General features: G+C 41.7%; 1 protein-coding gene across 1 annotated transcript in view; it reads left to right on the forward strand.

Annotated features, from left to right (window-relative positions):
* Nucleotides 1-13,890: 13,890 nt before the first annotated feature.
* The window catches only part of IL6ST (interleukin 6 cytokine family signal transducer), a 43,845-nt gene continuing 32,732 nt past the window's right edge, over nt 13,891-25,003 (forward strand). Inside the window, exon 1 of the mRNA XM_060235974.1 lies at nt 13,891-14,115. The gene's annotated coding sequence lies outside the window, so the exon portion shown is untranslated. The remainder of the gene's footprint in view (nt 14,116-25,003) is intronic.

A 25,003-nucleotide genomic window follows, 5' to 3' on the forward strand; every position in this document is an offset into this window, starting at 1 on the left:
GACATGTCCCAGTGAGGAATCCTGGAACTGAAACCATGTTTGGCAGCAGTTAAGTCTTGATAAATAAGGATGGATAGCCAGTCCCACAAGTCCCAGATGCTATGGGAGGGTTGGCATGTTGAAATATTGCACCAAGTTCCAAAATGCTTAAAGCCAGACTTGGTGTTCTGACTTGTGGTAAATGAACAAAGCATAGACCATCATGTGGTTTTCCTTTATTGATCATGTTTCTTAGTTCTAGCAGAGATGCATTACCATGGCTTTATTGCCAAGAATCCCAACCTCTATAATCCACTTTGCTGAGAAATGGTTGTATAAATATAGCCAAGTTTGGCTGGTGAGATGAAATGGTATATCAGCGGACACATGTGAAGATCTGTTTGTGATTTTTGTCCCTTCTGCCTGCCATTCCAGGAAAATAGAGAGGAGCTCATGGAAATCATTACCCTCCCTCACCCATAGTAAACATCCCTGTTTGCCAATGACTAACTGTGGTGCTGCCTACTCCTTTCTCAGCTGTGTCCATTCCCAATAAGAGCACACGTCCCCTTTTTAAAACAGTTGGAATGTTAATAAATTTTGCACCTTAACAGCCGAAGCCCATAACCAGTATACTTATGCCAGAGCTTGAAAAGACAATAGTTAAGAAGCGTTTCAAAGACTATACCCTGTTTTTACAAGACTTTCCGTCCCTTAAGTGATTGGTGGAGGCAAAGTGGCAAAAATGTCTTATTTTCTGCAAAAACATTATGCTCTAATGCTTTAATTTGAAACCTCACCCATTTTTTTATGAACACAGCAAATGTCCTGACAGGTTGTGCTAAGTAGACATTGATCTCACAGATATAAACTTAAAAAATATTAAAAATGGAGATGACTTCTAAATCAGAGTCAGAATGTCAGGGTCTCTGTGAATCATACAGTACTTGGGCTCTTCTGGGACATGAGAAGAAATTAGAGATGAGCTTTTGAACAAGCCCACCAACTTCTTTCTATTTGTTCATTCAGAGAATTGTGTAAGATGGTGATAAAGCAGTTCACCAGGTGCTGCTTCTCACCTGGCTTGCTGGCACCCATCTCTTCAGCCAAAATGGTCCTGGGACAGGAGTAGGGTCGCCATGCCAGGTCTGTGTTGGAAAATACCTGGAGGCTTTGGGGCTGGATCTGTGAGAGGGTGGGGTTTGGGGAGGGGAGGGGCCTCAGCCTGGTACAATACCATAGCGTCCACCCTTCAAAGCAACCATTTTCTCCAAGGGAGCTGATCTCTGCCATCAGTTTTAAAACCGAGAGATCTCCAGGTCACACCTGGAGACTGAAGGCCCTAGGCAGGAGGGAGAGAACATTCTTTTATATATTCTCCTCCTTGATTGCTGAGCCTCAAGGCAAACTACAAGTAAAGCAGTGCAATCCAACAGCAAAACACAACCCATGAACTAGGTAACAGAAATAGAAATGACAGAACCAAAGAATACTGTGAACAAGATACTATCTAAGTTTGTCTTCCAGCACTGGTATTCAGGGATTTTGTGTGTATTTGCTATGGGGCATGCAAAAGCTGGCTTCCATTGACTTGCTCGCACTAGGCAAGGCTCTGAACAAAGTGGCCGATTCACAGGAAACTGTTTTGCTGTGTGAGCATCACTGGCTCGGTCTTTATCTTGATACTTCACATGAAAATAGAAAGAGGGACTGAGGCAGATTTCCTTCCTCCTAATGCAGAAGGTTGTGTTCAGGATCATGGGGCCTCTTATTCTCACCCACATTTGTTTTAGGCCTTGCTCTCTGCTTTAATGCTTGGAGACAACTGCTGACAGCATGATTTGCCAATAGCACAAACAGCCCAGCTCCCATAGAGGTAGATATTATATGCAGTTATGACCTCTGAGCCCTGTGGCAGAGTGGTAAAGCTGTAGTACTGCAGTCCAAGCTCTCTGCTCAGTTTTAAAACCTGGGTTCGATCCCAACGGAAGCTGGGCTCAGGTAGCCAGCTCAAGGTTGACTCAGCCTTCCATCCTTCCGAGGTCGGTAAAATGAGTACCCAGCTTGCTGGGGGGGAGGGGAGTGTAGATGACTGGGGAAGGCAATGGCAAACCACCCCATTTAAAAGTCTGCCATGAAAACATCATGATGCGACATCACCCCAGAGTCGGAAATGACTGGTGCTTGCACAGGGGACTATCCTTATCTTTACCTTTATGACCTCTGAAACCTGACATTTGCTTACCTGGAAAGTCTCAGGTGGGTAAAAAACAGGGCCTCGCTTGCAATTCTGCTTCTACTGGGAATCACCATATAATGGAGGGGCTCATGAAGAAGTAATCCATTGGATGCTCCAAGGTGAGTTGTGACAGGGCTTCCATTTGGAGAAGTGGGCCTCCCTAAATGCAGCCTGCTCAGCATGACAGCAGCTGGGCTTTCTTTAATGTGCCATTCAAAAGGAACACTGATGCAGTTCAAAAATTCATCATGCATAAACTGCATTTTGTTAGCTTGAACATAACACTCCTTTGCATTAATGCAGGCAGATCCTTAATTCTGATAATTCCATGCACTCAGTATTGATGTATGCTTCAAAATATGGAATGTGCCTGAAAGCAACAAATGCATGAGTGCATGAACAAGGAAAATGCACAGGTGCATCTGAAGAGCAGAACAGCTAACATGGAATCATCCAGATGGGACAGAAGAGGCTACACTGGCAACCTATAAGAGGCCACTGTTCATTCAGTTCCACTAGTGTAAGATGTAGCATTGTAGCCTAAAACCTCAGCTGATGGAGCTTCAAAATAAAGCTTGCAGCATGGATTTCCTGCCACTAATGCTACTAATGCTGCCTGGGCAGCAGAAAGTCTGAGGACCTAAAGGCAAGGGATTTCCATTGCATTTTTCTTTATATGAAAAAGGAGCCAGCTGGGATCTACCTGAATATGAATAGTCCTTTTCAGATGTTGTGTGTGTGTAAAGTGCCTTCAAGCTGCGAATGACTTAAGGCAGTCTGTAGGGTTGTCACAGAGCAAGAGATGGCATGCTGTTGCCTGCCTCTGTATAGAGATCCTGGTATTCCTTGGTGGTCTCCCATCCAAATACTAATGAGGGCCAATCCTGCTTAGCTTCTGATATCTGCCCAGATCAGGCTTGCCTGGGTCATCCAGGTAAGGTTACAGCCACACATATAGCCACATATACCAGAAACCATCAACGGGTGGCCATTACGGTTGTTGTGATTTTTCTTAATTCATTAATGCAAGCTGATCTAAAAAAAGGTGTAATCACCTGTGCAAGCACCAGTTTCCAACTCTGAGGTAACATCTGATCTAGATTATTGTAATTTGAGAGTTTCTGATCTAGCTCTCTCTCTCTCTTTTAATAAACAAACTTTATTGAATGTTTATCAATACAGTGATTACATGTGCATACATTTTACAAAGACAAGATCAGTCTAATGTTAATGAAAACTACAAGGTCTTGCAGTCAATATAGCAGAATAAACAAAATTAGTTCAAGATCAAAAATAAATCAGTTTCTTGTAAAATAAATTCTGAGGTACAATATTATGTTCCATTAAATAAGAAATCAAAGGAAACCAAACAGATACAACACACTCTTCATAGTGTTCTAAAGATAATTCAAATGAGTTGCATGCAATTTTGTTAATTATAAACAGTTCCCATAATCTCTGAAACCAATTTTCTAAAGAAGGTGGAGAGGAGTTTACCCAGCTAGCTGCTATAAAAAGTCTGGCAGCTGCAATTAGGATATTTATTAAAATAGTACATTTCCTAAGCGAGAGATCTTTCCAATTGTGTAGTAGATAAACATCTGGTTTTAAAGGCAAGTGGTAGCCAGTAATCAGTCTTATTTGGGTTTGAATTTGTTGCCAAAATTTATAAATGTGTTTACAGTTCCACCAAACATATATATAAGTAGCTAATTCTCCACAATTTTTTGTACAAGTAGGTGCAATAGTAGGGACAAATTTGTGAAGTCTGATGGAAGGCCAGTAGCACCTCATAAGCATTTCGACAAACTGAAATTTAATATTTAAAATGTTAGTTTTATTACCATAAGAGTTCCGAATAAAACTCCATTCAGAAAAGTCAATTTGTCTAGGACAATCTGCATTCCAACTTTTCTGATATCCCATTGATTTAGTTTCAGCCATTTGAAGCAAGACTTTATACAACTTGGATATAAGTCCCTTATACTCATCTTTCAGGGTCTTTAGCAACTGTTCAAAACAAGTGAGAGGGCGAGTACTCATTATCTGGATAAGTGATTAATGAAACATATGTTTAATTTGTAGGTATTGAAACCAGTGAATGCTTAAGCCTGATTTTTTTTTCTAATTTTTGTTTGTCTAAGAATAAGTTCTTATCAAGCAGATCAATCAATCAAAAACGTCCTGTGTTAACATCCAGGAGTTAACAAAATTGTCATCTTGGCCTAAGGGGAACCATGATTGATTGAGAAAAGAAGGAAATAAAGACAAGTCTGTGACCAACTTATCTTTCTGTCTACACCAGATTGTAAAGAAAGCTTTCAAAAAGATATTATCAGCAATTTTCATTTGAACTATAAGTTTAGGATTCCATAAAGCATCCACTTTATGAAATGGCGTAGGTATACTAATTCAATCAGTTCCCAATCAACATTGCACTTGCTTTGAATAATAAAAATAGCTTGAGGATAATAGCTTCGTAATATGATCGTAGGTCTGGTTAATCTAAACCTCCGAAGGCAGCGGGACGAATCAAAGTCCTATGCATTATTCTGGTACGTTTATTGGACCACAAAAACTTGGTAAGGATACTCTGCCATTTACCTAGTGTGGAGTTTGAGATAGGTATAGGTAAGGCTCTAAAAAGGTACAAAATTTTTGGGAGAATGAAATTTTTTATCAAAAAATATCTGTCTGGCCAAGAAAACCGAAGATTGTCCCATTTTTTCAGCTGCTGATGAATTGAGTTTAAGAAAGTAACAGTTGACTTGAAACAGATTAGCAAGATCAGAAGGAATGAAAACTAATAACCTCCAAGTGGTCGATGTCAATTTGCTAAAGCCCATATCCTTGAGAACTTGCATAGTTTGTTGGGAAACTTGAATAGCGTATAATTCTGATTTCTCTTTGTTAAAATTGATTCCAGATATTAAAGAGAAAGAGGAAGATAAGTCTTGTAAAGCTTTTAAGGATTATCTGGGAGTTGTTAGAAAGATTGTTAAATCATCTGCATAGATGGCTACTTTATGACACTTGTCTCCTATTGTAATTCCTGAAATCTTTGAGTGTTGTCTGATGGCCTCAGCTAAAGGTTCTAGTGCCATTATGAATAACAGAGGGGATAATGGACACCCTTGCCTGGTCCCTCTTTGGATTTGAATTAGGAAAGAGGAGAGGCCATTAATTTTTAAAGAAGCAGAAGGATTTTTATATAAGGCTTCTATTGCATTTCAAAGCATGGGCCAAAACCCATCATATCTAAGACTGTCATAAGGTATGGAATCTCAACACTGTCAAAAGCTTTCTCAGCGTCAAGTGAGAGAATCAATGAGTCATATTTTTGTGATTTGCCATATTGAATTATTTTAAGTGTTTTGCGGATAGTGTCAGTTAGACTACAGTTAGGGAGGAAACCTGTTTGATCTATATGAAGGAAGAATTAGTTTTTTGCCTATCCGCTAATATTTTTGTAAAAAATTTATTATCTGAGTTTAATGAGGAGATTGGACGGTAAGAAGAGGGGTATAAAGAGTCTTTATTAGGTTTGGGAATCACTATAATATTTGCTTGAGCCCATGTTGAAGGCATCTCTCCTGTACTTAGAATATCATTACATAACTCTCTTAGTGGTACTATGAGCTCTTTTTTAAATAACTTAAAAATTCAGATGGAAAACCATCATTACCTGGGGTAGTCTGATTCTTGAGCACTTTGAGTACTGTTTACAATTCTGTTAATGAGACATCTGATTCCATAAAAGCTTTATGATCTTGGGATATTGTTTTAATGACTTTTAAGTTTTGCAAATAATTCCTTATTATACCTTTATCAAGAAAAGAGAAGGAGTAAAGTTTAGAATAGTATTCACTAAAATTTTGGATAATAGATTGAGATTGCATATGAATCACATTTTTAGAGTCTTTAATGGAATAAATATGTCTAGCATTTCTTTGTTCTTTGGCTTTCCATGCTAGGTATTTTAAAGATTTCTGTGATCTAATCCACTATTTTTGTTTAGTATAAATCAACTTTTTTTTAATACGGTCATTTTCTAAAGTTTCCAATAGATTTCTTTCAGCTGTTAGTTTTTTGTAAATAAATTTACTACCAGTTCTTTTATGTAGGGCTTCTAAGGATTTAATGCTGGTCATTAGATGTCTGATTGCTTCTTCTTTTTCTTTTTTAAGGTGAGAAGTAATCGAGCATCCCAACATACTGAAAGTGTAGTGTCTTGTGGAAAATTTTCTTTTTAAAAATTAGAAATGCTTTTAGCAATTTGCTGTCTAATGTCTTCGTGTCAGAAAATTGACAAATTTATCACCCACCGTCCTTCTCTAGTTTGCTGAATAAACGGTACAATAAAACACATCAACAGGGAATGATCAGACCAAGCTCTAACCTCGATGTCTGCCTGCAAGGTTTTATCAATCAGAGATTGAGAGGTTAAAATGAAGTCAATATGAGAGTATGAATTAAATCATTGCAAAAAGAATGTGTAGTCTCTAGTTAATGGATTTTTCAACCTCCAAATGTCACAAAGTTCATACTTTTCAAATAAAGAATGCAATAGGGTTTGAGAGGACTGAGAGTGAGTTTTTTTTACTTTATTTGAACCTGATCTATCCAAGATCTTATTTGCAATATAATTTAAATCATCTCCCCAAATTACCTCTCCTTCTCAGAAGTCCTGGAAATTTTTTAGAGTATGTTTCAGGAACTGAATCTGTAAAATATTAGGGGCATATATTGAACCCAGAGTTACTAACTGAACATCAAGGAGAACTTTTATAAAAACAAATCTACCATGAGGGTCAAAAAGAGTATTTTGGAGTTAAAATTGGACTGATTTTGCAATTAGAATGGCCGTACCTCTCGATTTTGAGGAGCCTGCCGCATGAAACTGGGCACTAAACCATGAAGCTTTCAATATTGGGAGATCGTTAGATTTAATATGAGTTTCCTGCAAAAATGTTACTTGTGGTTTAAATTTTAGACTATGGACCAGTATTCTGAGTTGTTTTATATGATTGTTAAGACCTTTGACGTTTAATAAAAAAAATGATATCCGTTGGACATGTCTATAACAGCAGAACTAATTATGAACTCTATAAACTAATCTTGCTAAGATTAAACACTTAAAATGTGCCTTTGACTAAAGAAAACTACTAAAATAACTCAACAAAGTACTAAACCAAACAAAATTGAGACCAACTATCCCCTCAATCATGCCCCCTCCCTCCCCATAACCTCCTCCAGTCAGCAAAACACTTTATGTCTTGAACCAAAAGCACTTTCAAGAATAAGTATAATAGCCTATCATTTAGCCTATTAAAAAACACCAAACAGGTTTTATATGCTTGTGGACAAAACATCTACTATCCAGAAAGAGTCACATAAGAGATTGGAAGCATAATAAAGGAAGTAATGTACCCACTATTAGGCACAACTATATCAACCTTAAGCTGAAAGAACTAGCCTCACATGCTAAACAATAAAGGCTATGGCAATATGCAAATACTATTACAAAAGGGACCATAGTACTAATACTATTAGTAATAATAATTATGTCACCTTAGAAATATGGGGAAAGGCATATAAATAGCTTGGAATTATTAAAAACATCTTTCACAATGTGTATTAGTGGCTTAAATAACAGTACAGATAAGAGTCATATAAAAAGCTTGGTTGTATCTTTATAAAATATCCTTTAGTATCTAAAGAGTCACTTTGACAGTATTAAATAAAACTTAAATAAGGCCACTATCTTGATAAGCCCAGGGGCTATAAAATCTTGCTGTGCAGAATCATGTAAAAAGCTTGGTGACTTACAGCCCAATCCAGACATACGTGGCGGGCGGGTGCTCGAGCGTGGGCGGATCTACGGCGCCGCTCGTTGGCTTCCAAAGGGGAGACAAAACGCCACGCTGGGAGAGGGAAGAGAGACCCGAGGAGCAAGAGAGAACCCGTCGCCATGGTGATTCTGCCCAGGCACATGCCATTGGCCTGCTGCCAAGGTGGGGGTGGGGAAGGTGCAGGCTCGCGCAGGACCACGGGATTGGCCAGCCCGTTGCACGTGACCAGGCGAGGGGGCGGAAAGCCCACGCCTGAGAGGCCGTCAATCCCCACTCCCTCCTGCTGTCAGAGACTCTGCCAATGGCAGGCTGGCAGCCAGGGGCATGCGTGGACAAGCAGGAAGTGCCAAGTGCAGAAGTTCCCTGTCCTAGACACAAGCTGGAATGTGTGTCTGGGAGCAGCCAGACCAAGTCCAAAAGACACCAGTACCTAGCCCCCCCCCCGGTGTTGCCTCACTGCCACCCTCCCTCCCACACTATGTGCAAGGAACACCTCCCCTGGGGGCCGCAGAACTCAGAGTGCAAGCCGCTGGGCATGCATCCACTTCAGGAAAAAAAACCCAAGTTCTCAGCGCACAGCAGCCCTGTGCGGTCAGGTAGGCCGTCAGCATGGGCGGGCTGAGGGGCGGCACCCCCCTCCCCTGTCCAGCCATGCAGGGGGCAGCGTGGTGGCTCATAGCCCATTCCCTGCCCCCAAGAACCAAGTCTGCCCACCCTCCCAGGCACTCCCTTGGAGAGGCCACAGATGGGGGGGTTGCCCCGGGAACGTGCAGCATATGCCAAGCAGGAGAGACAACAGAGGGCACAGCTCAGACTTTATTTTTCCATAACAGAGTGCAACAGTTTCCCTGGTGCACACTGGGCTGTCTCATGTGGGCGGGGCTCCACTCTGCACATTGGGCAGAAGCAGCTGAGAGAGTGGGGGGGCGGTGGAGCGGCACACGTGCAAGCCTCTGTGTTGGAGTCCCACCTGCAAAACGGAGACAGAGATCAAGAGCACCTGCAGGGGTGGCTGCTGAAAGAGCAGGCTGCGTTTCAGCCGGGCGCTCTCTTAAAGGGACAGTCTCTGACCCACCTTCCCGCAACGGGGCAGCTGCCCCACACACACACACACTGTGCCCCGCCAGGGCTTGGGAACGCGGCAGAGGGCAGATCAAGGGAAGGGATCAGGTGGCAGCACAGGGGAGCGAGATCAGCAGATGCCCCCTGCCGGAGCCCACTGCCTGGTTCCAGTGCCAGAGACACTCGCACACCAAGCAGTCGAGAGTGAGGGGAGGGGGAGGCTGGGGGAGCAGTGAAACTTACCCAGGCATGGGCAACAGTCCTCGCATGCAGAGCCTCTGGAAGCCCGGAACCTGCGGAGACCTGGAAACAAGAGCAATTAGCCCCAGGGGAGAGACCTCTCTCTCCCCCTCGCAAGTCAAAGATACTGTCAAAGCAACCGCAAGGTGCAAAACCCATCACCAATGTGCCTGCCTGTCCCTCACTCTAAGTTTGTATGGCTGGGAGCTCACCGAAAAAACTTCCTGCCACGCACTCCTCTCCCTAACAACTGAGTTGTGTGAGGCCAGAGCAGAAGTATTTCTAGGAGGGGGGAGACCGTGATTGGGTGCTCGGGAGGGGGGCTCGTCAGCCTGAGGCATGAGGAGATTGGCGAAGCAATCACACCACTCCCTAAGGGGTTTACGAGCTTCCGCAGTGGCAGAGGCAACCTTTGTTTTTGGTTTCAACGAGTGCCTATGGGGTATGCCGCCATTTTTGCAGGTGTAAAGTTGCACCTCTTGGGGGGGCGTGTCATGGGCCAAACTGCTCAGGAAGCTGCCTAAGCCTGGCTGCACCCCCAACTCCACCCCCTCCTCCGCCTGAACGCCGTGCTCCGCCTAATGTCCGCCCACACTCGGGTGCACCCCTCAGGCACCGCTGCCCTCAGGCAGAGCGGCGCTCGGGTGGCCCCCCACCCACGTACCTCCCCTCCGCTGTGGCGGCACCGGTCATACGTCGGCGCAAACCCTTCCTCCGCCCACATACCGGCTCGTCTGCTTCCAAAAGACTTTCCACCCCCCACCTCTGGATTGCGCTCTTAGTGATCTAGCTCTCTGATCAAGACCCTGAAGTAGACAACCTTGCTAACGACTCTAGCTTTGCAGATATCTTAACAGAATGCATGTTCATTCTGGTGAAATAAAGAAGTGATTGAAACCAAATGGATATTACATAATTAAAGGTCTAAATTTAAAATCACATTCTGCTATTTATAGTAATATGGATGGGATTTTACTTTTCCATGTTTTGGTCCTTGTTCTCAAAGTCACCTTCTAATAATACTTTAGCTGTATTTTATTTATTAACTGACTTTCAAATACACACAAAAATAATCAAAGGAAAATATTCTGTGTTAATCTTTTGTGTATCTGTTATGTATTACGTCAACCTCAACAGACTAACAGTGATCAACAGTAGCCAGAGTCTTTTTGGATGACCTTAGAATTGTTGAACGTCTGTATTTACAAACAGTGAAAGGATAAGCAAAGTTACACCATTCTCAACTCAAGCCAATTGATTTTACTTTTCCAACTGCAACAAAATCAACATTTGGCCTGAATTTCATACAAGATAATGCCCATGATTTGTATTAGCAAGAAATGATCACTTTGTTAAGGAAAATGTAACAGACTCTTAGCAGTTATTCACTCAGACTCTTCACTTCAAAACAACATATGAAAGTTGAATTTGAACAATTACCCTGATAAGTAGCAGAAAGCTGACAAAATGTGCTTTTGTTCTTTATAGACAAATATTTGACGCAGAAATTCAAAGTTATTGGAATGATATAAAGTATAAGAACAGGAAAGAAATGCAAGCAAATAAACACATATGGACAAATTCCTCAAGTATTTGGCGAAATAAATATGTCAAAGAAACCCTGAGAGGCTCAGGTCATATATCTGAAAGCAAGAGTCTGTGTGGTGTCTGTGGTTTATCATAATGTGTTTATAGCACAATGGCAAAGTGGTTGTACAATACAATGTCGTGTCCTTTGTTGGAGTGGCATTCATACACTCCATCAACATTGATGCCCAAGATGCCTGTAGTATGACTGTGGACACGAAAAATACATGAGCCTCTTTGATATGATTTGGCACCATGCCTGGCCAAAGTTTCTGAAATATCAGCTTCAAAATATATGCGTAGCTAAAATGCCAGGAAAACATATTCTTTTGTACATGTGGCCCTATGTCACTTGCCATACTAAAACAAGCTGAATTTTAAATTTCACACACTCAAGAAGTTGTGAGATCCAACTTCTTGCATGAGAAAAGACTAAGAGGACAATTCTAAGTATGTCTGCTCAGAAGTAAGATGTCCAAAAGCGTTTTTAGGATTGCAGCCTGTGGTAGATCAGATGATGAGTTAGCAGACACATTCAGCTGCTAGGTACACAATCAGAGAACAGTAGCAACCTGTCCACACTCAGACCCAAAGTTATGGGACCTAGTAAATAGTTGGTGGCTTTGCCTATGATGACAGCTATGCACAGATTTAGTCTGAGTCAGATCTCAGTCCAGGAATGTCATTGTAATACCAGTGTTTAACTTCCTGGTAGTGTTTCCATACCTTTAGCATATGCATCACAGGTGGAAATTCAACATGCAGTGCTTTCCAAACATTCAGTGTGTACCCTCTATTGAATTCCTGCTTATCATGGTAAGGTTGCCACCAGCAACATGGAAAATTATTGTCCATCTAACAAACACAAGTATGACACGAAGGAGCTTACTGTGAGTAAATAGAAAAGTTATATAAGTTGATTTTAATTTTATGAGGATGGAAAACAAATCTTTAATGCTTAGAGGTCATTATCGTCTCACATTTCCACTCAGCTACTAGACAGATGGGCAGACACACATAAACCTATAGAGAAGCCATGTGTGGTCCCCATGAAGATCAAACAATTTACACAACTGGCTAGGATAGACCCCCAAATCTGCAAGATCCAAAATATTTAAAACACCTGCAGACAACACCCCCCCACACACACACACAATGTCGCAAGCTCTGTCTGAAATGCATACAAGTCTATTCATGTGCTCTATCTCCTTAGCTGCGTCAGGGTCAATATTTCTATTGGGTTTAAAGGGAGAACAGGAAACTGAGTTTCCATTTGCAAATTTAACTTTCGATGATGAAATAAACAGACCATACAAACACATGAACATGTGGCATCCATTTCCCAGGTTTTCAGATTTGTTCAAGATACCTTGGGATATGTAGCCTGATCCTTGTTATGTATGCATGTATTTCCTCATATCTCTCCTTTTGTTGTTTCTTTGGGGTTTTCCTGCCATTTCTCCACTTCTTCCTATTACTCTCTTATTATTTCCTCTGCTGCCAACCACAATTTCTTCTCTTTTTTCTTTTCTCTTTAATGTAGCAATTTGCAAATGCTGTTGTATGGCTCCTTGGAGATCTGGAGCATGTGTGTCAAGGTCTAGAGAGGGGCAGGATCCCAACACAGGTGGTCCCTTCAGGCAAATCATGGTAGTTGGGGGAGAAATCTTAAGCAGGTCTACTCTCAGGAAAGTGATTGCAGGCTGCATGTTCCCTAGGAGTGGATCCCCACTGGGGGGAAAACTGATGACTTAGAAACGAGAACATCTGGACTCTCTCATAATCCTTTATGTGCAACAACCTATGTCCTCCAACCATTCAATTACACTTGTTTTATTTTTATTTTTTTGCATTCTTTTTTAATTAAACTTTTAAAAACAATATACAAGTGCAGTCAAATATTCACAAACTCTTAACCCTTTAAATCCCTCCTCCGCCATAGACAAAAACATATAACGACACATCTATACCATTACCCTAGGATCAGTCAGACAGGCGAACTTCAAGAGGCAGATACCAATATGATCAAAATAAAAAGCTGCAAAAATAAAGTCCCTACATACAGAATACATACTGACGAGTTCAAAAGAGCTCAGCTTATGGAATGCATGGAATGCACAGAAAAGGGAAGGGAAGGGAAAGGGAAGGGGAAGGGGGAAAACAAATAAAAATATACACAATAAAACCAAAATGCAATAGTAAAGGAGTGTCACTGCTTTTAGAAAAATATCAGATTATGATAAAACTTGTAACAACGCTGCGGTTCCGATTTGATGAAAGTAGGAATCCAGTAGCACCTTTAAGACCAATAAAGTTTTATTCAGAATGTAAGCTTTCGTGTGACGTATGCATGCATACCAAAACTTACATTTTGAATACAACTTTGTTGGTCTTAAAAGTGTTACTGGACTCCTACTTTGTTCTACTGCTTCAGACCAACACTGCTATCCACCTAGATCTAACCACTTTGATTAAGGTACTGCGTTGAAAAATTGACACATTAATGTGTGAATATTCTTCAGTCATTCTCAACGTATACGTGTGTGTGTTTGCGCGCGTGCCTGCCGAATGGGACTGTCTTCCAAAGACGGTATTTATTTTATTGCATTGCATTTATATCCCGCCCTCCCCTAACGGGCTCAGGGCAGCTCAGGTAGCCACCACCGTCCGCATATGCTGAATGTACGGCCCCGTTCCCCATGTACCAACACCTGAGGAAACAAAAGTGGGTTTCCAGATTGGGGCGAGCGGAGAATCCAAGCGGTTTTCAGAAAATCCCCACCTCCTGCGCGCAGGCGCCGTAGCTGCGATGCGGTCCGCCGCATTGGACCGGAATCTTTCCCCCGCCCCTTCCCTGGGGCCCTTCCCCCCTGTCCCGGAAGCTCCCTTGACGCGACGCGGGCCCGGAATCCTGGCAGTCGGAGGCCGGTTACGGGAAGCGCCTCTCCTCCCGTCTGCCACGCCCCCTGGAGGAACGTCACCGCCCTGCCTGCCAATGGCGGCCCGAGGGAGGCGCTCGAGCTCTAGGGGGGAGCCGTCAGTCAGGCTGTGGAGAGGCGCCTGAGGCGCGGTGGTCGTTGTGGTTCGGGAGCCCCGATGGTCGGGGGGCCTGCGGCTGCCTCAGGGCTCGCAAGGAACGTGGCAGCGGGCTGGGAGGTGAGTGGCGGAGGGAGGCGCGGCACCTTGTGGCGGAGTCGTCACGGTATCTTCGTTGGGAAAGGGCCTACGGCAAGAGCCAGGCCTGGCAACCGGGAGAGTTTGGCCATTGCTGGGGAACGAACGCTCACCTCAGGCGGCCGGGTTCTCCGGGATCGTAGGCAGCGCGGGAGGAGCGAGTCGTACGCTGTTGATTACCGTAATTCATTAGCCGGTCCCGACTTTCGGTAGAGTATCTCTCCTAACTCGCCTTTGCTGCTTTTCACGCGCTTTAGAACCCGTCGGGACGCCTGATCTTTTAACAAAACGTGACTTTGGGCAAAACAGGAGGAGTTCTGCGTGGTCACTTGGTACCCGCCAGTGTTCCATCTAAGCTGAGTTAGTGTGAGCTAGCTCCCAGATTTTTAGCCTCCAGCTCACAGATTTTTGTCTTAGCTCAGGAAGGATGACCCCAGAGCACACAGATTTGTGCAGTAGCTCACAACTTTAATGCCAGTCGCTCACAAAGTAGAATTGTTGCTCACAAGGCTGTACAGTTTAGAGGGAACATTGGTACCCGCCCGAAAGTCTCGTGTGGACGGAAAGACGCTTGTAGCTGCTGTGCACACAAGCTAGTCAGGTTCCAACGAGTCGCCGGGCGAAGTCCCTCAGCCAGCAACACCTGTAAATCGGGTCTCAGAGGGTGAGGTTTCCTTGTTCGCTTGCCTATTAGGTGAGAAATGAGGGTTATCCTATGTATGAACTGGCAAGGATCAACTCGAGGTAGTGGTTTTTCTGGACTAAATAATAGGTAATGCGGAGAGGATGAGAGGAGTAACCTGGTAATGCAGTGAGCAGGGCTTGATCTACCTTCTCACGTTTTTTTATCTGCTGCTTTTTGGAGGGAACAGGATAAGGCCTTTGCATGCCTTGCATCTCCTCCACATCTGAGTTCACAGTAGATAAACCTGTGGATGCTAAGATAAATTTTAAGTCAGTTTGGTGTCACTGGGAAGAACCCCGTGGCACAGAGTGATAACGCTGCAGTACTGCAGTCTAAGCTCTGCTCACAACCTGAGTTCGATCCCAGTGGAAGTTGGGCTCAGGTAGCCACCTCATGGTTGACTCAGCCTTATGTCCTTCCAAGGTTGGTAAAATGAGTACCCAGCTTGCTGGGGGTAAAGTGTAGATGACTGGGGAAGGCAATGGCAAACCACCACCCCAAAAAAGTCTGCCATGGAAATTTTGTGAAGTCATCCCAAAGTCAGAAACAACTGGTGCTTGCACTTGGGATTACTTTTACCTTTATGGTGCCACTGGGCTCATGTTCTGGTTTCTAGGCTATATCACTTCAATAGAGCAAAACATCACATTGCTATATGGAGAAAGTTAGCATTAAATGTTTTAGATAAATTACACTGGGAGATAGTGTGGTTGTTCTTCACATGTTCTTGTGTGGGTGTGTATTAAATGCATTTGGGGGGGGAGGGGACTGTTATTTTAAATTGGGGAAGTAGCATAACATTGTTTCCTTGCTATTTCTCCCAGCAAATTACCAGTCTCCTACAACTGTGCTTTTTGTTTGTTACAAAAGCACAGGTGCAGGAGACTGGTAAGTTCAGAGGTCTCATAAAGCGTAACAGGTTACAGATGGGGACGATATGACAATGCATGCCAGTGCATGTGTAAAGGAATTCCCAGCTTTCAAAAAACTACATGTTAGAAATATGGGTTAAAATGTTTCTCCTTTTTGTCTGTACTTCTCTATGCAGAAAGTTTGCTGAATATGTTTTTCTCAGTATAAAGTGAGCCCTGTGTACTGTCTGAATGGCACAACTAGGACAGGTTCACTGCAGTTGCCTGATGCACTTGTATCACTTCTATATCCAAATCCTTTTTGCAAACAGAAGTGAAGCTGAACTATTCATAACAGCAATTGCAGTTGGTCCTCTTTTCTCTGCCCTTTCTCTACCACTTTGTACATAGTACATGATAAGGCTTGTCAGGATTTTTTATTTTACTCTGTAAAGTGCTAGTGGTGGTGTTGGATAAATTATAACTATACATAATAGTACTGATTAGCCTATGCTAATCATGACATCAGCAGAACCAGATCATCCACAAAGGTGACATTTTCAATATATTTCAGTGTATATGTGAGACTTCTCAGATATGCAGCAAAATGACTTTGCAAATTAACTAGAAATGGAAAGAAGCCCCAAACTGGCCTGATAAAAACCCAGCATACTCTTAGAAGACACAAGAACATTGAGAGTAGTTAAAGGAAGATAAGCTGGGGGAAAGGGCCTGCTCAGGGAATTCATAGTTTCAGAGGGTACCAGCAATATTTCCATAATATAAGTGTGTGAGAATCAAAGCTCCCTGGTGAGAGGATCTTTGATTCTCTAGAGCTTACCTGTGAAAAATCTTGCTGGTCTCCAGGGAGTTTATAAAGTCCTGGAGGGGGAGAAATGTGTCCATGTGAGGAAAATTTCAGAATCCTATATCTTCCACAAGATTCTGCACAGGTCCACAGCTTATGAAGAAGAGTTGGTTTTTTATCCTACCCTTCAGTGCCCAAAGGAGTCTTGGAGCAGCTTACTGTTACCTTCCTTTCCTCTCCCCATAACAGACACACTGTGAGGTAGGCGGGACTGAGAGAATTTTGAGAGAACTATGACTGGACCAAGTTCACCCAGCTGACTTCATGTGGAGAATCAAACCTGGTTCTCCAGATTAGAATCCTTTGCTCTTAACCACTACACCAAGCTGGCTCTTATGACCATTTACGGTTTAAGGTGGGTGGCTTACACCAGTCTGAAAAGGAGCAAATACCATGTAGGAATGTCAGGGGTGGCCAGACTGTGACTTGGGAGCCACATGTGGCTCTTTCACATCTGTTGTGTGGTTCTTTCACACATATGGTATAAGCCCCCACTGCACTGTTGGCTGGCTTGGTGAAGACATTTCTCTCTTTAAATCACTTCTCCAAGCCAGTCAGCGTTTTGGAGAATGCATTTAAATTTAAAGTTGCTTTCTTTTAACCTCTCCCTCCCCTATCTATTTGCTTCCCTTCCTCCCTCCCTTCCATGCATCTCTCAAACATCTGATGTTCATGTCGTGTGGCTCTCAAACATCAGACATTTATTCTGTGTGGCTTTTACATTAAGTAAGTTTGGCCACTCTTGGTTTATGTACTCTGCAGGTATGCATAACAATTAACTATATAGGGGAGTGAGAGACCAAAAAAAAAAGGTCTGGACTGAGCTTGTTTAAGGAAGCATGGAATATTGAGAGCTGTTGAGAATCAACACAGAGAAAATCTTGTAATGTGGGGGGGGGGGGATTTCACAATTTTTATCCTTTTCTGGATTTCTTAGTGTGCCTAAACATATTGTTGATTTTAAATATTAATTGTTCCCCCATTCCAGGTGTCTGGGGTCACTGCAGAAGTCATATGATTTTGTTGAGGGGTTATAACCCTGGTCATTTTTATGCTGAAAAGGCAATGCATCCTTGTATTAGTTTTTTTCTGTGCCATCATTGTCCTTAGTAAGGGGATTTCCATTGTATTACACATGTTATGCTGCTGCTATTGAAGCATGACAGTGAGTTAGAATCATTTTCCTTCCTGAATAATTTTTGCCAAATCAGAATAACATACCGAGAATTACTTGCTGTTCAGGACAGTGTTGAGAATGGAGTTTCTCTTGTATGTGGTCCCTTTATCCCCACTTGAGTCATTTGTCTTTATGTGAAAGTGGGGGCGGGGAAAAGCATTCACTTTCTTATGACTTTGAGTTGCTACAGTGGGCACACAAACAAATTGGGGTTCCCGTCTGGCTGTGCAGATGGTGGATAATATTTTAACTTTGGGAAGCTCAGATTGTGGATCTCTGAGCATCTTCTCTGTTCTGATAGTCTGAGTTACTTATGTTTTTTTCTCTCTTGGCAGTACTAAAAATGACTGTATTTGGTCTTGTTTTTATGAAGCCTGGAAGACTAATAGGTATTACATGTGCTGTATGTATGGCATATATAACGTATGTTTTAAACAAAGTAATTGTTTTGTTTATAATATATATAGGAAGATAGGTATTTTCATGATTTATAAATAGGCCTTGGATATAGATATACAGAAACGTTAGGAAACAGCCTTGATTAGGACTGAATATATCACATTCACAGATGTCAGTAGAAAATGTCTAAAATCCATGGTCTTAGGACTATCTATATGATATTTAATGGAAATGTAAAATATAAGATCCCAGTAGAAAATAGATATAATAGAACATGACTTTAAAATGCAAATCTTTCAACTTCAGCGTGATGTTAGCAAATAACATTCTATAGCATCAGTGTTGGTCTTGGATTTTGTGTCTTAAATCTGAGCGCAGCCACATTGCTAAGTGTGGTGGAAAGTAAGATACCATATTTTTAAAAAAGATAACTTCTGTTAGGGTGCAGATATATTTTGCCCAACTTCACGTTTCTAACTGGTGTTATCCCATTATCATGCAACCAAGGAACAAGGGGGAAAATACCATTAGTGAGAGCTGAGGGGTCTGCCTGAACACAGCTAGGGCACCCAAATATATATCATAAAATGGGCTTTATGAATATAAAGTTGCTGAATAAAATAAAATTAACTTAGTGTTATGGGATACATTTAAAAACCCATATATATTGCTGAACCTGGCCCCTGTGCAGATTGGTAGACCTAAAGAATGGATGTGGTAGTCTTCTGCAGACATGGGAGACTCTCCCCCCTCCCTCAGAATGGAATGCAGTGAACAGGTAGGAGAAAGCTGAATGGAGCCATTAGAGAGCCCATCTCTGACAACACCTCTCTATGGCAGGAAGGTAGGAGAGGAAGAGAAGTGTGAGCTGCTATTGCATCTCCTTTGCCATAGCTGCCAGCCATGCCACTTCTGCCTTTCCTCTGCAAGGCAGGGGAAGAAGAGCAGGCATGTGAGCCAGACAGGCAAGAAAGGGAGTTACGGTGACCCTGTGGGCTGGTTGACTGGTCAGCCAGCAAGAAAGGGGGAAGTTGGAATTTGCCACCTCAAGACTTGTGGATCTCTGTGTTATTTCTTTCCTTTGAACTTCAGGTTAATAAGTGAGCTCAAATCTCTCAGTCAAAATTAAAATAAAACACACAATTTTTAAAATTCAGGTGTGAACTGAATGTTATACTGTGTGAGCATCTGATGAAGAATCTCGAACTGGTTCTTACAAAACATAAATATGCTTCATAATACTTACAAAGATCATTGTATATGTATGTGCTTTATCATTTCATGGAAATAAAACATTTACATTTAGGTGGACAAAATAGTGGTATTTAATAGATGCAGTATAAATGCCTATGAGCTTGCTGTTCCTTGAACATTTAATGCCACAGATTAGCTAGCATGAATTCTTCTTACTTTATTTCCAAGCCAAAAGCACAGTATTTGTGTCAGCTGTCTGCATAGCTTCTTCAATCTCCCTGTTTTCTTGTGATTCTTTAAGGTTAAATGAGGGCTCAGGGAGTACCTCCCTAAAATCCATATAAATCTCTGCTGCTTTCTTCCAGAAACTGCAGCAGGGGGAGTTTGTGGATTTATGTTGCCAGTCATGTTTTAAAATAGGTTTTGTTTCCTTTGGATGGGAACACACAAGAGTTATGAAGTATTTGTGATATTTGCTTTATTTAAAAAATGTCAGAGCATTATGAAGGCAAGTTCATCCCTATGTACATAAGAGGAGCCCTGCTGGATCAGACTAGTGGTCCATCTAGCCCAGTGAGCAGCCAGTTCCTCTGGAGGTCCTTCCGCTGATGTTGCTTTCTCACACTGAGAATCAGAGGTTGACTGCCTCTGAATGTGGATGTTTCCTTTAGTTACCATGGCTAGTAGTCTCTGATAGACCTATCCTCCATCAATTTATCCAATCCATCAATTTATCCTTTAAAAGTAACTATGTTTGTGTTGATCACCACATCCTCTGGCAACAAATCCCTCATTTTAATTGCTTGCTGTGTAAAGAAGTATTTCCTTTTGTCCATCCTGAATATACTGCCCATCAGCTTCATTAGATGCCCTTGAGTTCTATTTTGAGAGAGGAAGAAAAAGTTCTCTTTGTCAACTCTCTCCAACCCATGCATAATTTCATAAACCCCTGTCAGGTCCTCTCTTTGTCTTTTTTTCTACACTGAAAAGTCCCAGACTCTTCCCTTTTTCCTCATAGGTAAGGTGCTCCAGCCCCCTAATCATCTTGGTTATTATTATTTATTATTGTTAATAAATAATTAATAAAATCCCCAGACTCTTCAGCCTTTTCTCATAGGGAAGGTGCTCCAGCTCCCTAATAATCTTGGTTACCCATTTTTGTATTTTTTTTTCCAGCTCTGCAATGTATTTTTCTTCTTTGAGATATTTTTTCTTTGAGAGTGACTAGAAACTGCCCACAGTATTCCAAATGCAGCTGGACAATAGATCTGTACAGGGAGGTTATAATATCATCTGTTATTTTTCAACCCTGTTCCTAATAATCCCCAACATAGTTTGCCTTTTTCACTGCTGCAGCACAGCTGATTGACACTATCTACTACAACCCCAAAGTTTTTTTTCATTTTTCATCTCAGCAGGTTCAGATCCCACATGAAGTAGGGATTTTTTTTGTTCTAGTGTGTATCAGTTTACACGTACCAACATTGAACTTCATTTACTGCACTGTTGCCCACTCACCCAATTTTTATTTATTTATTTATTATATGACTTGTATCCCGCCCTTCCCATAAAAATGGCTCAGGGCGGCTCACAACAGATGATAAAACAGAGTTTAAATTAACATTTACATATATAAACAGTTAAAAAGTCAGACATTTAAAACCTTAAAACCTTAACATCAAATCTTATACAATATAATTAACAGGAGTCTAATAAGCTACATTTATTTCCCAGTCAGGTGAAGGCTAGCCGGAAGAGGGTTGTCTTACAGGCCCTGCGGAACTGAGTAAGGTCCCGCAGGGCCCTCACCTTTTGATGATACTCCTGTAGCCCTTCATAGTCAACCTTGGTTTTCAGCATACTAAATAATTTTGTGTCATCTGCAAACTTGGCAGCTACCCTACTCACCCCAAATTCCAGACTATCTTTTGAATAAAATAGTATTGTCCCCAATACCTATCCTTGTGGGACACTGCTGCTTACTGCCCTCCATTCTGAGAATTGTCCATTTATTCCTACTCTTTGCTTCCTGTTATTTAACCAATTTTCAATCCATAAGAGAACCCGTCCTCTCATGGCTGGTAAGTTTACTCAGGAGTTTCTGGTGAGGTACCTTGTCAAAAACCTTTTGAAAGTCCGAGTATATAATGTCTGCTCTGCCACGGTTGTTTACATGCTTGTCCACTTTCTCAAAGAAATCCAAAAGGTGGTTGAGGCAGGTCTTCCCTTTGCAAAAACCTGATTTTCCTGATTTTCAATTTTGCCGTTGTTTGGGGTTTTTCCGACTAAGCCTGGCAATGGGGCAAAGGAAGGGGCACACTGCCTACTGTGTGAGCCGCCTGTCCCCTCTCTGTGGTATACAAGAGGCAAGGATTCAGACATTGGTGGGGGACTCTCTGAAGTGCCTTTCCCCCGTCATTGTTAGCTTGCAGAGGCTCGGAAGACCCATAACCAGTGTTCCCTCTAAGCTGAGTTAGCGTGAGCTAGCTCACTGTTTTTTAGCCTCCAGTAATTCTATATTTGATTACAGCCTCTGCTGATTTGCCTGGGACAGAAGTTAGATTGAATTCAGGCCTGTAATTTCCTGGCTCCTCTTTGTGCCTCTTTTTAAAAATGAGTGTAAAATTTTGTAATCTCCAGTCTTCAGTACAATGGCTGAATTTAGTGATAAGTTACATATGCTGGTTAGTAGTTGCATATATGGCTTAGCAGACAGTACTGCCTTCATCAGATTCCTGAAGAACCCTGTTTGAAGTAGAAGCTCTAAACTTTCTCTCCCTTCAGAATATTTTTGGCTGTCCAGCCTCATTTAAAAATTCAAACTGATGAGGGATATCATTTAAAAAATCCTTCAAGAGAAAGACCCAGTATCAGGAGACCAATTCCTTTTTCAAAGTGGGTTTTTGCTCACAATTATACTACAGTTGCTTGTGCTGAAATAGATTGGTACAACAGTGCTTCTTGATTCTGAAGTGTTTAATCTGCAGTTTGCCTTTTAACCCTAGAATAAAAACAAAGCATTACCCTCAGTGTTTTTGTCTTGGATGAAAACTTGTGGTATTGTGTTAAATTAGAATATAAATACCTGGTGTGTGTTTTTTAGTTCACAGTCTTGTCATTCAATAGTAAGGATGGCAAGTTTCATGGGCTTTAAATCTTGACAATCCTGAGACAGTCATCTTAGGAGAGAGCGGCTACTTGATTACTTGCATGTTCTGTGTTCCTCCCTTCCTGTAGGAGCAGTTTGCCATTAGAATTGCACGAACCTCACAATACTTAAGATTTATGACTGGAAGGATGAATATGAAGCACTAATCTTTGAAAACAATTTGAACCACAAAATGCCCATGGCAAAACTTGGCTTCAGTTATAAACTTGTCTGGCCTTTTCTCAAAGGGAAGCAGCTAATAAATGTTCCCTACACACTTTGGTATTTAATTAATAGTCCTGATTTACAGAGTATTTTAGTCAATTTCATATGCTCCTCTTAAACTGTTTCAATTTCCCACCATATCTGCAGGCAGAAAATCTAAGAGGTGGATATTTCATAACGACTTAAATCCATGATCATACTTCATGGTCATAATCTCAGATTTAGTCATTCAAGTGAGAAAGAGAGTAGTAATATTGAAAAACCCACTCCCAATTCCTCCCTTGAAATACTGTTGGGTTGGTTTTTTGAAAACAATATTACTTAAGCATGTTGAAGGTTAAGTTCATTATTTTAAACAAAAAATCTTGAAAGCATTGGCAGGCAAAGTTATTGCTGCTTGGCATAAATTTTGAGAATCTTTCCCTTTTAAGGTAATCTGTTACTAATGGAAATAGTCAAACTGATGAGGTAATTAGTGAGATTAGAGATGGGCATGAACCACATTTTTGTGGTTTGGTTTGTGGTTCGTGACTGAACCATAAACCAATACACTGGTTTGTGAACTGAGCTGGTTCATATTGGTTTGTGAGCCATTTTAAACCTTTGCTTTCTGCTCCATGTGGCTTTCTAAAGGGAGCAAAAAGCAGAGGTTTCCAAACAGCTGAGTGGCAAGGACTGCCACTCTGCTGTTTGGTTCAAATGGCTCAGAGCCATTTAAAACCTCCTTTTTTTAAAAAAAAACTAGTTTTTCATGAAGAGCAGAAAAACCCTGCTTTCTGCTCTCCGTGAACAATCACTGACTGCATCAAAATTTGTGGAAGTTTTTCAGTTCACAGAAATCACTTTGTGAACCATAAACCGGCCAAAATTTGTCATTAATCTTAGTTCATCAGCCAATTCAGGCCTATCCCTAAGTGAGAAGGTGTCTGCATGCTTGTCAGTAAGTATCTGGGACTGCAGTGACATATACAAAAGGGTAGCTTTGGTCAATTTGAGAGAAACATTGTTTTACTTCTGGTTTTTCCCCTTGCATATGCTGAAACATGCTGTCCATTTAGATGAGTTCCAACAATGTAAGATATAAATCAAAATCATATGTGAGCATCTGCAGGCACCCAAAGGGTGAGGGTAGGCAGCTGTGCTTTCAGCGTGGTGCAGCCAAAAAAACAGGACAAACTTCAGGTGACCTCCTATGTTATCAACATGATCAGGCCAGCTCTGAGACTTCATTGGGGGAGTGTGCTCAGTATATACCAAACAGAATAGATTCCTGAAAATTAACTAATTGGTATTTGAGGGGTATTTATTTAGCCAAATCAGATTAGAGAATCTGATTTGGCTATCAAAATAACCTTGCCCAAATAAAAGCTGATATTATTTGGTTTTTTGCAGACTTGGCCAGAAGACAGCTGCTTTAAATGCCTCTGAGTTCACTTGCTGTGTTGTGCCACTGTAGCAGCATGACCTTCTGATCTTGCCAAGTCATGCCTTGGTGGCAGTGCAACTCAGCAAGTGAACTCAGAAGGTGTTTAAACTTTAAATGCCTTCTGAACTAGGGATGCGGATGAACCAGGAAAATTTAGCCATTTAAATCTAACAGTAGGATGGGTGACTCCATTCACTGTTAAACTGGAGGAGCGATGAATTGGCTTTCAGCCATTTCAGCCTAACAGCGGGTGGGCTTTCCTGCCCCGCTGTTAGGGAACTCAGAAGGCATTTATATCCCATTCCCATAGTGTATAATAAAGCTGAAAAAATTTTGTACTCCGAAATATTTATCTGAATCCCAATACAATACCAATATTGGAAATCAATTGGGAATACAGATTTTTTGGGGGGTCCAATAGATCTGAATTTTGGGACTTATCTCAGTACTATTAATAAAGTAAATTCTCTTCCTTAGGTGTTTTTTTTTCCTTGTGAAATGATAAGGCGATCTGAGTTTCTGAGATAGAGTAAAAAATAAATAAAAGTCCATTACATCTCTGGAATTATGTTGCTCATCTTCTTAGTTATATACCTACCAGGAAAAGGTTGTTGTCATTATAGTAGGTCACCTTTTCCTTGGGAGAGGGGATGATTTATAATGCCTTGGATTTTTCTTTGGCACTCACTAGCTAAAACTTTGTGCCAGAGGTGACTTGATTAGTTACATAGTATGTGGAGCCAAGCCATAGGCGGCTCAGTTACCACAGGCAATCCCCATTGTACTTCTGGCCAGCTCTGGCTGTTTCCCCACCACCACCAAGTGTTTTTATTGTGCTCTGAAGCCTACGCTTAGCACTACTTATTATTTCTGATTTTAGTCTATGCATTGGTTATG

The sequence above is a fragment of the Heteronotia binoei genome, chromosome 4 (assembly GCF_032191835.1).
Source record: "Heteronotia binoei isolate CCM8104 ecotype False Entrance Well chromosome 4, APGP_CSIRO_Hbin_v1, whole genome shotgun sequence".
Lineage (NCBI taxonomy): Eukaryota > Metazoa > Chordata > Lepidosauria > Squamata > Gekkonidae > Heteronotia > Heteronotia binoei.